Source organism: Chiroxiphia lanceolata, chromosome 3 (assembly GCF_009829145.1).
Source record: "Chiroxiphia lanceolata isolate bChiLan1 chromosome 3, bChiLan1.pri, whole genome shotgun sequence".
NCBI lineage: Eukaryota > Metazoa > Chordata > Aves > Passeriformes > Pipridae > Chiroxiphia > Chiroxiphia lanceolata.
Window position 1 is genome coordinate 31,970,773 of NC_045639.1, and position 14,773 is coordinate 31,985,545.

The following is a 14,773-nucleotide window of genomic DNA, read 5'->3' on the forward strand; positions in this document are numbered from 1 at the left end:
ACCTGTCTTGAAACACATCTAGGGCACCGACTTTGCTTGCTGTTCTGTAGTGAGGTGAAGCCTCAAACACAACTGCTTTGTGTTCCAGCCACCACTTTCAAAACACCCCATTCTTCAGGGCCACAGGTACCTGGGAGATCTGGTCCTCCTTTGTACCTGTTTAGAGCACATAATTGGTGGTTTGAAAAGGCAACATGCCTTTGGGTTGAGATGGGATTCTGGAACAACTTAGCTGTTTACTCAGTACCAGAAGTGCACAGAAGATAAAATTCAAATTAAAAAACTCTGCATAGATTTCTTTTCTTCCATATCCTCTCTATGGTGGAGTAATATTAAATTTGAGTCAGTTCCTCTGCTAACTCAGCTGATAAACCAGACTTGCTCCCAGTACAAATCACAACGGATCCTTCCCTTTCCTCCACAAAGATTATTCTAGGTCCTTGGAAAATCCCACAAGATTATTCTTCATTTTTTTTAATCCCCTCTGTTCTTTGCCCTGTCTTATTTTCATTCTCCAGTCCCTGTCTTTGTAGATACGAGCTGCGTTCCCACCAACGTCATTAGCATATCAATTGTTTGCTCAGAGGACGGTCATTATGACTCTGTTCCTCCCTGTTATTACTAGTTGCCCTTAGACTGGTGCTAAAGGCCTTGTCAGCAAAGACAGAAACAGAAAACATTGCAGGATAGAGCAATGGCCATAGCAACAACATCACATTAATCAGGGTCTGTAGTCTACGCAAAGACAAACTTCCCAAACCAACAAACTGCACACCAACACCAAAAGACACGAACAAGTTCCCTTTCTGTCCAGAAACTAGAAACCCTGAGGTATTTGCTCTTAGACCTCCCTTCTCCAGGTGAGAAAAAGAATTAGCTGGGAGCAAGGTAAGCCTTTCACAGGGCCGTTGCCTCTTACTGTCAGGGTGGATGATAGAGCAAAGGACTTCTGGGTTGCCTAAAGCATTTAGGTTTTACAGCCCCCGTGGGGCTGATAATTTGCATTCCCCGCTTTAGGGAGCATGCATGGGACAGATGGAGCTGAGAAGCCAGCCTTTCAGATGTCAGAGGACTTTTGAAAAATAGGCTAATTGAGGTGTTAAGAAAGGAATAATAATAATAATAATAATAATAGTAGTAATTCACTTATATTTGGCATATGTGCATTTATATAATTTACTGAAAATAAATAAATTTATATATATATAAAATGGGTCTCGACATCTGTTCTAGTAACAGTGACATGACTGTAGTCTTGTGAAGCCAAAGTGCACATCGAGCATCTTCACCACTGTTGATTTGTCAAGGTGTTAAAATCCTCAGGGGTTAACCTTTGAAATAATTGGCTCAAACTCAGTCACATAGTTGCTGCTGCCTCAAGACAACTGCAAGTTGGGGAGTGCATGGACAACATCGAGGACATGCACACTGGGAGGCACAAACATTTGCATTCACCCCTATCACTTTTTGAAAGGCTAGGAATTGTTGCTGAGTTATTTAAGAGGGTAAAATAAGATAAGTATGGCTTCTGAGATAGAAATTTTCTCTAAAAAACCGGATACATTCAGGAGAGGGGGCGGTTTAAAACTGCTGGCTCCTGATCTTCCTGTCTTATGCTCTTCTTCTCCTGTACCACCAGGAAGTTAAAAATCTGAGGCTGCAGTACAGAAGACAATACCAAGAGAGAATTCATGTCACTGTGCTGCAGCCAGGAGGGCCTGTGAGCCTTCCTGACCAGGTGTACTGATGACAGAGGTCAGCACAAAAGCAGCACTGCACAGAAAGTCTTAGAAGGAAGGTCTCTGAAAGACACCATCTGACTTAGACAATCTGTGTGTTTTGCCACAACTAGGGACAGTCCTTCAGCAGAGGGAGACTCCAGGCTTTGCATCATGGGCTGTACCCAGAGACCAAATAGGTAAAATAGCCACAGAAAAGGTACAGGGAACCGAGCATGAGCTGGTATGCTAAATACAGTCATTGACCAGCAGAGACATCTGACCATACCTTCCCTGTGAGGCAGAATGGGATGCAGAGGCAGGAGGTACCTACTGTACAAGCCCAAGGCAGCCAGCACTGGAGGAGGAGACTGGGATAACAGGTGCTGCTGTTGTACTGAATTATCAGCACGGAGGCAGTCTTAAAAGAACGATCAGGACTTTCAAGGGGACATGGTGGGAATGCCACCAGATGCCAGAAAGGACAACCAAAACAGAGTAGTAATTTCTTCCCCATGGTTCGTGTTTGCCTTTTCACTGAACCACAAGACAGGGGACTGTTCATGTTGCAGGGATGATGTAGCTGTGGAAGGCTGAAGGTTAGCAGGCAGCTGGGGTGTCAGTCTGAAGGCCAGCTTGCCTCTCCAGAAGTGGACTTTGGATGTGTGCAGATATGGACTCCACTATGCGAGGTACTAGACTTGCAAAGGGCGATCTCCCTGGGACTGAAGCCCACTGTTTTTAGTTTGTGGTCATGGCACATTTGTTTGCAAAGCACTATTCAGTCAGCCACAAGTCACAAGGTTCAACCTGCTTGGACTGTGCTTCAGGAACCTTAAACAAACAAACAGCAAATCATGAGATAAGGAAAAAATAAAATTTTCTGAGGAAATACTCTCAGACATGACAGTAGAAGATGGCCAAACTCTTATAAACTAACATGTAAGCCAAGTTTGTCTCCCGAAACTTCTCTGTATAGTCATTTTAAAGCTCAGCCTATGGCTTATTACAGTGCTAATGGGACCCACTGGTGTGCAAGAGCATTCAGCGCAGGGCATGGCCCAGCCTGCTGGGACCCACAATGCCTGTGGGGGCAGTATCCAAGTCCTGGTCAGCACTCTCTTTTGTGCCTGTTTATCCCTGGTCTGTAGATCAATGGCCTCAGCCTAAGTGTGAGCCAGACTATGAACAAAGTAGGCAATCAGAGGGTTGGAGATGGAGTGTGATCTTGATCCTACAGATGTCTCCTCAGCAGTGAAGTCGGGTGACTTGTTTATGTAATGTAGTGCAGATAGGAGTCACCTCTTCCTTGGGAGAGAAATGGCAACCTCCCCAGGGGAAATGCATGGCCTGTGTGGTAGTTTGGTCTGGGCCTTCCTTGGTGACCAGTTTGTAACCAAGGAAGGACCCAGATTTACCCAGTATTCCCTACGATTTTTATGTAAGCCAGACTATAAGAAGAAAGGAGGAGAGGCCTTCGCTCTCTTTTTCCTTCCAGCGGCTTGGAGGTGCAGGTTCCCTGCTGTTGAGTCTGCCGTGTTGGGGAGCGAGGCCTGGTAGGGCCTTGTCGACCTTGGGAGACGGAGGTTGCTGGTGATCGTTCCAGCGCGACTCTCCATTGTCCCAAGGAGAGTAGTAAGATAGTTTTTTTGCCAATTCTTTTAGTTGCTAGATATTGGGCTACTAATCAGGATATATATATTTTTTATTTTGGTTTTGTTCCTTTTCCCTTCCCCCTTCCCTTTCCCTTGTGAAATTGTATATATTTCAATTGTATATAACTATAACATAAGTGTAAATATATTTATATATATCGCTTTAGCTGTCTTTCTCTTGTTTCAGTTTTCTTGGTTGTTTTTTTCCCTCTTCTCCCTGAGGTTTGGGGGGGGCGGGGGGACTTCTTGTGGTAAGGTTTGGAGACTTGGCAGGGAGCCAGCTTCAAACCATATCAGCCCAACATGCACAGAAGTCAATAGGAGGCTAGTAGGAAACCTGGAGCCCCTTCTCAGCTCACTCACTGACTTATGAACATATTGAATAGGACTTTGCTCAATGGACCAGCTCCATGTTGAAAATATTATTATTTAAAATAAATATTTACCATCTATGCACACACTGGATACTGACTTCTGAAACAAACACTAGTTGCTAATATTATTAAAATACTTCTCCACAAATCCATCTTGGTTCTTCTGTGAATGAGCTCTCTCTTGGATATATCTGGATTTCCTCCTATGAGTGTTGGTGAGGTTTGGCTGTCAGTTTTGACACCTCCAGACTTTTTCCAAGGTCTATTCTCCTTTGGCTGAAAAATAAGTTCCTTTCTGAAGAGTAGAGTAGGCAGTTGCCAAACAGAGTAACTATCGCAAAAAGCAAGAAAAGGCAGAGATGAAGACATTAGGAATGATTTCTTAGCAATCAGCACCAAACAGAGCCTGTCTTTCTAAGGACTTTTCATCCCTGTCATTAGTTAACCTTCCTGAGTGCTGACACTAAGATGATATTACCAGGAAAAAAAAAAATCAGACATATGAATGTGATTTGGAGGAAATTCAAAGCATAAAACCAATTTCCTTAGAGAAAGTTGCAGTTCAAAAGGCTTTCATTGAGATGTGACATGTGGCCACACCTCAATGAATTGTTTTCTAAAATTACAATGGTTAATCAAATATAAAACTGAAATCAAAAATATCAGTTTGCATTTATTTGCAAAGGACACTATCAGGTCCAATATACAGGATTTGAATGCATCATTAGCAAGTTTGCTGATGATACCAAACTGAGAGGTGGTGTTCACTCACTTGAGGGACAGAAGGCCTTGAGAGGGATCTAGGTAGACTGGAGCACTGGGCTATGATAAATAGGATGAAATTTAACTAATCCAGAGTAATACTGAGCACAAGTATAAATTGGGAGAGGAATGCTTTGAAGGGAGGGTTCTGGGGGTGCTGCTCAGCAGCAGACTCACTGTGAGTCAGCAGTGAGCCCTGGCAGCCAAGAGGGCACAACGTTCCTGGGGCACATCAAACAGAGCACAACCAGCAGGTCCAAAGAGCTGATTATTCTGCTGTATGCAGTGTTGGTGCAGTCTCACCTTGAATACTGTGTGCAGTTCTGGGCCCCACAGATTAAGAAGGATGTGAAGGTCACTGGATTCAGAGAAGGGCAAAAAAGCCGGTGAAAGGGCTATAAGGAATGCCCAATGAGGACTTGTCTAGTTTGTAGAAAAGAAGTTTGAAGGGTGACCTCTTTGCTCTCTACAGCTCTCTGAGGAGGGGAAGTAGAAAGGGAGATGCTGAGCTCTTCTCCCTGGGATCCACTGATAGGAATGGTTCAAAACTGCATCAGGGGAGGTTTAGACTGGACAGTAGGAAGTATTTTTTTACTGAGAGGGTGCTCAAATACTGAACAGGCTTTCTAGTGAGGTGGTCAATGCCATTTAAGAAGCAATTAAGCAATGCCCCTAACATGGTTTAACTTGTTTGGCCCTGAATTAGTCAGGCAGTTGAACTAGATGATCATTGCAGGTCCCTTCCAAATGAAATAGTCTATTCCCCTATCCCCTAGTATTATGACTAATGTCTCTATTTGTGGGCAGCCACAGTGGGGGTTTTCAATGCTGTTGGGAAGACAAATGTCTGGTTACTTCCCTGGTAGACTGGGAATATTCCAGATAGCAAGTATTTCTTCAGATACTTGGATCTGAAGAAACTGAGGCTCACCTTCTCTGGAAGCAGGCAAAGGGCAAGCTGAAACACAGGCACTGTTCCTTTCTCGCTTCCGTCAACCTTGCTGCCCTTAACTCAAGGTTCAAGCCCAGGTGAGTAGCTATGTCACATGCAGGGTGCATGGTATTTATAGTTAATTATTATTGTGGCATCTAATAATATAGACCATCAAAACTGTTAGCTGTGTATGCAGACTTAACATGCTTCTGCTATTGCTGTTTGCATCAGCACAGGTCAGCAAATGATTCTCCTCATACCTGACTGTTTAAAGTATGGGTTTATGAAGTGTCAAAGATGTCAGTCACTGTGATGATATGCTGATAGCATTAATCATCAGCCAGTGTCACTTCTTGCTTGTAGAGCTTTAGGGCAGCTCTGCTGACAAGCAGGTGAGTTGCGATCGCTAGCAGAGGAACAAAGCAGCAGAGTGGGCATGACAGGGATGATACAAAAAAATGAACAAGTTATACTCTGCTGACTAGGGAAACATACTGTCCTGACTAAGACAAGGTGGGTAACTATAAATGATGTCACTGGGCTGTGCTTCAGGTTCATGGCTTCCACTTGAGTCTTTACAAGGAAGGTGAAAGCTACGGTCTCTAATGACTTGAGTAGCCATTAGTTATGTTCAACTGAATGAGTCTTTTTTCTGCATCAGGACCCATGGTCATAATTGCACTTACTTTAATTTTGCTCACGGACAACCAGTCTGAAATCAGTCTGGCCCTTACCATGTAAATCTCCAGTGACTGTGGCAATTGTACCTGCAAATTAGGAGTTTGAGCTTATAATGCTGCTCTATTTTGCTTGCTCATGTTTTCCTTAGCCAGCCTTTAGCTGTTTTGTGATGTATGAGGAGAAAACCTGGTGCGTGCATGAACTGCTGTCATCCCTGGACATCTCTGGCACCCCAAACACTCAGCCTAGAGCACTTCAGCACGGTTCTGAGGCAGCTGCAGGTCACTTCTTGTAGGCCCTCTCACATGGTCTAGGACCCCAGTTAGGAAGTCTGCAGCAAGACCAGGGTTAAAACAGTAGCAAAGCTCTTTTTCTTTCTTTTTTCTTTTTTTTTTTAATGTGAGATAACCTCTAAAAGAAGGGGGGTCGTGAAAGCACAGCCTTTGCAAAGTATCCAAACTCTGCTCATAGCATACGGCATCAGTCATAGTTTGTCTCTGCAATAAACCAAACTCCCACGATGGCAGTTGTTCTGTTTCCAATGCTGAAATGTCCAATGCTGAAAAAAAAGAAGAAAAGCACCATTAAAAGGATGTGTTACACGCAAGAGGCAGGGCATGTTGAATTAATTTTTGAGGTATTGGCCATGTGGTCATTTCCATTTCATAAAACTTGTGTTCAGCAGGATCGCAAGTGCATGCACAGACAAAACGAATGATAAATGAGCATCTGCTTGCTTAAAACCCAGTGTTTAACATAGTTTGTTTTCTTAAGAAATTAAAACACATCTTGGCAGTCTCCATCCCATTCCAGAAGGGGACTAGTATCTCTTCCTTTCACTTTGATTAAATGTTTGCTTTGATAAAATACTTAGTAATATGATTTTTTTAAGTTAACTCATTCACAGAAGAGACTTGACTAATGGAGGAGGATAGAGGAGGATTTATACTTTTGGGGGCCTCTGTCATTTTTTTACTTTTTGTCCAGGCATTCATGGAGGCTTGTAAGTTTCCCAAGACACCTAGGTTACTTTAAGGAAAAGAGATTACTGTTCAATTAAAGCTGATCAAAAAAATTTCTCCTCTACTTTTATATCGTCCTAATGGACAACTGAAATGTCCACATGTACTGCCAAGAAATTGCACATTAATCTCTGAAGTGATGCAGGTGTGTTTCTTAGCACATAGGGCATTCTTTTTAAAAAGGCTGGAGATACTACTAATATACCAAATGGCTACCACACATTTCAAACCTCCTCCTTTAGCTGCTCCATAAATGTCTCGGTGTGCATGGCTGGCTGTTGTGTGCCTTTCAGAGTTTCCCCACAGGTAGGCTCCAATCATCAGTAATTAAAACCAAAATAGGCTAATCACGTTGCACTCCCAAGGGTTGTTAATGTAACATGAAAAGCCTATTGGAATGCACTAATGGTTTTTTGATTTTAAAAGGAAACTGATTATTTGGCCCAGCCCAGGAATATGAAAATTCAGTGGGCAAGAAGGAATTTTGTGAATAAACAATGAGAAGTATTTCATTTGGCATCAGCAAGCAGAACACTGGAGAAGCAGCCATTTTGCTGAAATATGGTATTTATGCTACTTTGACATTGCACTTTGTTTAAATACATTAAGATAATTTAACCACATCTATAAGAGGCAGAAAGGCTTGCTGTTCAGCCTTTCCCCAGCTGCAAAATCTGTGGCCTGGTGTGCAATATCAGAGGGAGGTCAGAGGCAGAGGCTCTGACTGTGCTGCCTAGCTGGATAGCTTTCATTTGGATGCCTGAGAACCAGAGAAGTGGTGCAAAGACTTCTGCTGACTTGGGCTAACAATGGTTTGGGCCTTGGATGCCTCCGTTTGGTACGACAACAGTGAAAGATGACAGCATTTACATTGAATCAGCTTCTGGTTTTCTCTCAGCACGAAATTGAGTGAAATCTGAGAGTCTATTAAAAGATCCTCTCTTTGAAAATATTAGTTTCTATCCATCCTACTCCATCTGGGCATGGTATTGTTTTAAAAAGCAGGATGGATTTCAACAGGAGGAAAGTCTGTGTATTAGGTTATTATTTATATTAAGAAATAATCACTCTAACATGCCAGGATGCATTACAAAAATTTAGTATTGAAATGGACAGGGTAAATTGTGCTTATGTAAAACATTCTAATCATTTTTTTTTCCACCCAGAAATGTAAAAAAAGAGTCTGAACTCTGCACTGTAACTTGCTATATAAATAATATAATGATGCTACCAGCAGGGTTACATTCCCCTTGTTCAGAGAAGGCCAACTCAACATGAGCTGAGTACTGCACTAAAAGACTGAGAAAAGGCTGACAAATATGAAATTTCCCTCAACTCTGACCTGCTTTAAAGTTCGCATCCTTAAAGAATTGCTAAACAGATGACAAAAAGGAGCAAAGTAGTGCAACTCTTCAGTAAGACAGCTGTCTTCTCAGTAAGCTCTATCTGCAAGTACATGATGTAGCTGGACTGTGAAGTGGTTCAAGCAAACTCATTTGACTTTGTATTGCGAGAGCCTCAGCAACACACACACAGAGCCGCACACCTCATCTCAGCCAAGAGACAGTAACTTCATAAGCTGGACAGGTGTGTGACTGCAAGGCTCTGGTTCTGTCTCCTGCTCAGACAGGCTGGGATGGGTGAGCAGGACTCATGCTAACCTCTGCAGTTGGGCAAATTTAATCTTTACTGGATCAGGAAAAGTCATCCAGAGTCAGTGCTGAGTGAAAACAGAATGTGACGCACTGAAAAGAGAGCATGTCCTGCAGTATGCTCCCAGCATCCTCTGAAGAACATGTATTCCATGGAAAGCACAGCCCAAAAAATGAGGATGCAGGCAGAATCAGGCATGTAGCAGAAAGAGAGAAAGGAAAACCAGACATGTCCTGTGCACTGCCCACTTCACAGCCTTTCCTTTCTCACTGGTTTCCTTTTCTAGCTGGAAACTTCTCCTACTTAGTTACCAGCTGAAGCCACATAGCAAAACATATGCGTAATTCATTCGTGCATATAGAGCTAATTACATGCTCCACTGGTTGGCTAAAGGAATTCACACATCCCACCAGCCAAATAGTTTTGGACCAAGGAGCTGAAAAGCTAAGGAGGCGATATTACTCTAGCTAAAATTTTAAGTAAAAGCATGACTGAGAGAGGAAAAAACACACATACATCTAGGAAAAGTTTGAATGCCCCTTAGAAATGAACCATCTGAGCAAGTTTGTTACGGATGATGTCCATATGGTATTTTGCAGGCAGGTGTGAACTTGCTCTGTCTGCATTCAGAGCTGGCCGAGCACAAGAAAGTCTTGGACAAGTGAGGTCATTAACTTCGGTTGTGCATGCTGTTAACACAGCCACACAGCTCTCCAACTGGGGCATGGGAGACCTTCTTTATGCCTGCCTGTGTAGCAGATATTCATACGGGACCATCCGCCTTTTACACTGACACTTCTTTGCAGAGAGAATGGGGCTTTGTTTAAGAAGAACCGCCAACTATTCACTACCAGAGAGACCAAGAAGGAATTCAGACATGATCCTATTGCATGGAGCCCTCTGATTGTCATTTGTCTAAATGGCCGGTAATTGCATAAAGTTACAGCTAAGTGACCAGGTTGAGACTTTTTCAGAAACCCAAAGGTCTAAAAGTCAGCTACTGAATCCATATGCAGGCACTTCAATAAAGGCAGCTTGGTTTCCAGAGCAGCCAAACCTCCCAGCTCTTCCCAGGACTAGTTGAAATGTGCAGCACTTGTGAAAATCACCTTTCATGTCTGTGGCTATGGATATCAGGCAGCCTGTGGTAGGCACCAGCATTGGCACATGTTGGTGGCATGCCTGTGTGACATGAGTAGTACCTATAAGATGTCAGCCTGTGGGAGCCACATGAAAGAATTTAAATTCTAGCCTTGTCTCTCTGTCTGGCTGCCAGATTCTGACTTGGATTTTGTCTCTTGTCTCCTCCTCCTCCTCCCCCACCCTCCATTTTAATTCCTTTCCACCGCTTTCACCCTGCTGTGGTCTTTGACCTGCTCTCATCCCTCCTGGTTTCTTCCTTGAGAACATGGTCTTGCAGGGAAAGGAAGACAGAGTGAAACATTAGACTGCATGTTACGATGATTAAAAGGCATGTAAGAAAACCAAGGCTGTCATTTTAATCTCTCACTAATGTTCATTGGCATGTCTTTGAGATAGGGTACCGTGCTGACAATAGTGATGGACAGGGTGTGAGATTGGCCCCTTGAACCCAGGGGCCTCCCAGGAATAGATCATGTCTAGACCTGGTTTGCATCAAGAGCCAAACCGGATAAGCTGATTAGCCAATTAGAAATAGTTCAGCTAGTGGAGTAGAGGGACCAAAGAGAGCAGAAACTGGAGGTCATGTGGATATCACAACTGATTAATAACCCCGTGGTGATGTGGAAGCTGGGAGGGGCTTGCAGTGAAGTGGGAGGAGGAGCTGCAAATAAAAAAACCAGAAGATGAACAGAAGAGGGGTTTGTGTGTGTGTGTGTGTGTGGTTTTTCTCTCTAGAACCTGACCAAGAGGAAAGATCAAACATCAAACCTAAATGTGGAGAACAGTGGTATTTGATCTCCCGCCAAAATATTTCTAGCATGTCCTTTAAATCATATGTCATATGAAAAAGTCTCACTCTAGAGATTTCATTTCCAATCTTTACCAGCATATTGCTTTTCATTCACTTTATTACCATAAGTCTCTACTATATATGGATACTACTAACACTAAATATGGTTTTCATCATGAAACTCCTAGAATTTTCCATTGTGGGCACTATTTGTCAGGCATAATGTGAATCATAGGAGTTTAAAATTACTTACTTGGAACATCATTGAAAGCCAAACAGAACCAATGCAGAGGTAATAACTTTAAATAAATGGAAGACAGGCAAATCTAAACTCCATTTGGAAGGACACCATCTCTGCATCACCATTGCTCTAAATACAGGTCATACTCAAAGATGATCAGGCTACTCCTTGCTCCCTTGATTCCCAAGACCATGACCTTCTTGGTGGTATGCCTTGCTGGCAGAGTAGCATTACCCCTTGGTGAACTGCAGCCCAGTGGGTGCCTTCCACCCAGGCATACTTGAGGCAGTCAGGAGCCATCAAGCAGGACATGGTTAAACATCTCCAAGTGACAGAGAACAACAGGATTCCAGTGCAGTTGGAGTACCCATTTTGAGCATGTAGGAACAATGTCTGATTTTTTTTAAGAGTGGACATGGCTCAAGGTTGCTTAGATTCAAGACAGGATGCAAGTGGATAACTCCCTTAAGCTTCTTGATTTACAATATTGCCTTTATTTCTGGTTCATAGACCACAGTTGTGTATTCAGCTAGCCAGACCTCTTTGAGAAGCTGCCCAAAGCTTTCTGTACCAACAATTCACCTTAACTGAAGATGCATGTCTTTAAGCTTTCCAGAGTAGAGACCTCTTTCCCAGAAAACTCCTTTCAGTGTAACACTCTTCTGACCAGCAGGAAAGTTTTCCTAGCAATGCCTGATCTGCATCTTTCCTGATGCACTTATGTCTTTGAGTTCTCAGGCTGGGACAACAGGTACTTTCCTTCTTCTCCGTAGAAGCTTTGTTTATCTGAAGTTTATTTCATGCCTCTTCCACTGTTAAACAGCCTCCTTTCACATTTCTCCAATTCCAATTTTGCCAGTCTTCTGCACTAATGTGTTGCTCCTGCCCTGCCTTCCTCCAAACACTCTGTATCTTTTCAGAAGTGCAGTGCCCAAAACTGGACCATGTACTGCCCCTGAGGCCCTCCCAGTGCTAAGTAGAATGTATCATCCAAGATCTATTCCTACTTATATATCCCAGGATAATATTTGACATTTTCACAGGAGTATGATAGAATTGCACATTTTACAACTCCTTCTGTGGTCTGCTGAAGTTCTTCCCAGTCATTTTTGTGCAAACTTTCTAAAAATTGTCATTATGGGCTTATGCTGATGATCATTCCTGTCTAAGTGTATGTATTGCGTGTCTTCACCAAATTGCATTATATTTTTTTTTTCAGAGCATCCATCCAGTGTGGGCAAGATCATTTTGAATTCTAATCCTGTCCTCTACCAGACTCACAAGTAATCCCTGCCTGGTGTCATCTGTAAATTTAATAAACATTCTCAATATTCCATCATGAGGTCATTAACAAAAATATTCAACACTAATTCCAGATGGTCTCTTACATTTCTGGGCAACGCAGAATGTGTTGAAGCATTCCCATGACTGACAATTCCCTCCATTTGTGTTATTGCTGAGAACTTTAGGTCTGGGCTGTGTGGTCACTGAGGTTAGAAAAAACACTTGCATGTAGATGAAGTGAGCATTCCTGCTGGTATGGTATGCTACAATCCCTTCCAACTTAAGGAACAGAAAGAGCTCCGTCTATCTAGTCTGTAGGAAATAGATTAAATTCTGCTTAGTAACACAGGCACTTTCCCCCACCTCTTCACTTATTCCTAGTGGTACATTTATGCCATCAACTCATCCTGATCGTTGAAATTTCATTCTTGAGCTGAGATAAATGTATTTTTAAGGCAACTTCTTCTGGTTTAGAGAAAGAGTCACTACTCATGATTCCTGAGAGCAAATGCTGGCTTGAAAGACTTCAGACTAGTGTCCTAAGCACCAGTAACCACAAAAAGAATAAAATAATGTTGAGACTCAAAAAACCCTCATTTTCTCACCTATGACATGATGTTTCAGGAAAAAGACTGTGCAGGGAATAAAACCCACATGATCAGTATGTGCTCACACATACACCACAGCAAACTAGAGAAGAGGAAGACCTTAAAACTAAGAAGGAAAATGCTTTTTGTCACAATGCCACAGAAGGACAGAGAGAATAATGCATCAGTCTTAGATGTTGGCATAGTAGTGAAAGCAGCATAGTGAAATCAGCTGTATTCTCTGTATTCTCTGTATTCTAACTTGGAGTTTTAACACAGATTACAGTCTCACTGAAATCATAGAGACATGGCTGAATCACTCGTATGACTGGAATGCTGACAGAAAAGGATGCTGCTTGTTCAAGAAGAATGGACAGCAAAGAGATAAGAGGCATCACTTTGTGAGCATTGTATGTATAAGCTTGTTCTGACAGATGGAGTTAGCCTTGCTGAAAGTATGCAAAGGTGGAAATAGGACACCATTGTCAGAGTTTACTGGAGTCTCTTAAAGGCCATCCATTTATGAAGATAAGATGTGTGAGGCTCTTTGAGAATAACTATCAGAGACATCTGAAGCACAGGTCTTGTGGGAAGTGGAATATTTTAGCTACAGTTAGAGACATTTGTTGAACAAACAGAATTCAGCAGCATAAAAACTCTTCAGCCCATTTATGGCACAGTTTTATCGCATCTTTTGTTTGTATTCAGAAGACCCATAAAGGAATTAGACGAAAAAGGTCCTCTAGGTTTGAGTCTCAGCACGAGGGAGGAGTAGTGTAAGAAAGGGAAGGTGGAAGGCAACGTGGATGGGAGTTACCATGAAAAGGTAAATTTCATGGTCCTTGGAGAGGCAAGTCGGGAGAAGAGAAAAAAACTAACCCAACGAGTTTCAGACAGACAGACTTCAATAAGCTTGGGAAACTGCCAAGAAACAGAGGACTTAAAGAGAGTTAGTAGTTCCCCAAAGAAACAACACTAAACACAGAAGTGAAGATGCAGAGAAAAGACTAGAAATAAACAACACTGACTTCTTTTCATTGGTCTCAAAGACAATAAGGAACCACAACAAGAAGAAACAAAACCAGATGTCCAAGGATGAGTATGAACATAGTCATGTAAAACAAGGTCTGGAAAATTAAAATTAAATTAGCAAGAGACACAGAAGGTAACAGAATTTAATCATTCACTAAAAAGGAGATGGAGGAAAATGTTAGCTCATTACTTCAGGAATGGAGAAGAGGATAGGGAGATTACAACGTGCAGATGAAAGTGTTTAATGTCTTTTTTAATTGCATCTAAAATGGCCAAATGTGAGGGTGCAATTAGCACAGCTGAGAAAAGTGGTAAGGTTTAAGGCTAAGTAGGAAAAGCTCAGCCTTGGGAGTATTTAGGAAAACAAGACTTTATACACAGAGGAAAAGCTGTTGTGTTACCATGCATCTCAACAAAGCATCTGGCTCCAGATGATTTTAACATGTTGAAGAAGTAGTCTGAAAAAGGTGTAAGGGATGACAGAGCAAGGGATTAAGTTCAGGTAGACTCTGGAGATTGCACACATAGTAAATTTTATGATGCTAAAAATGCAGAAGGATATTTTGGTTAGAAAGGAGTCTCTGGGAAAAAAGGATTTGTGAGTTAGCTGAACCTGAAACAGCAATGACAGGCTGGTGTGGAAAAGGTAAATTATCACAGGGAATTGTGCAAACAGGAATTCAAGCCTCCACACCATAAAAAGTGGCACTGCATTCTATTAGTCAGTCAGAAGGCCTTCACGAAAATTTTATTTCTTAAGCTTAAGGATGCACTTCTGCAAAAATGAAGAGCAGGAACTGCCCAAAATGTAGAGAATGCAGTTTATGATAAAAGACAGAAAGAATCATGGTTGTTTAAGGAAGACTGAAGGAGAAATGATGACTTACATTCAACATG

The 14,773-nt window shown here is 42.2% G+C and overlaps 1 long non-coding RNA gene across 3 annotated transcripts; it reads left to right on the forward strand.

Moving 5' to 3' along the window:
* The first annotated feature begins 636 nt into the window (after positions 1-636).
* LOC116785221 lies at positions 637-13,419 on the forward strand. Of its 3 annotated transcripts, XR_004356429.1 has the most exons (5): positions 637-860; positions 1,853-1,918; positions 2,291-2,410; positions 7,573-7,710; positions 13,124-13,419. It is a non-coding gene; the product is annotated as an uncharacterized LOC116785221 (long non-coding RNA). The 3 variants fall into 3 exon arrangements; XR_004356430.1 differs by lacking the exon at positions 1,853-1,918 and having other exon boundaries at positions 637-888; XR_004356428.1 differs by lacking the exon at positions 1,853-1,918.
* The last annotated feature ends 1,354 nt before the right edge of the window (positions 13,420-14,773 follow it).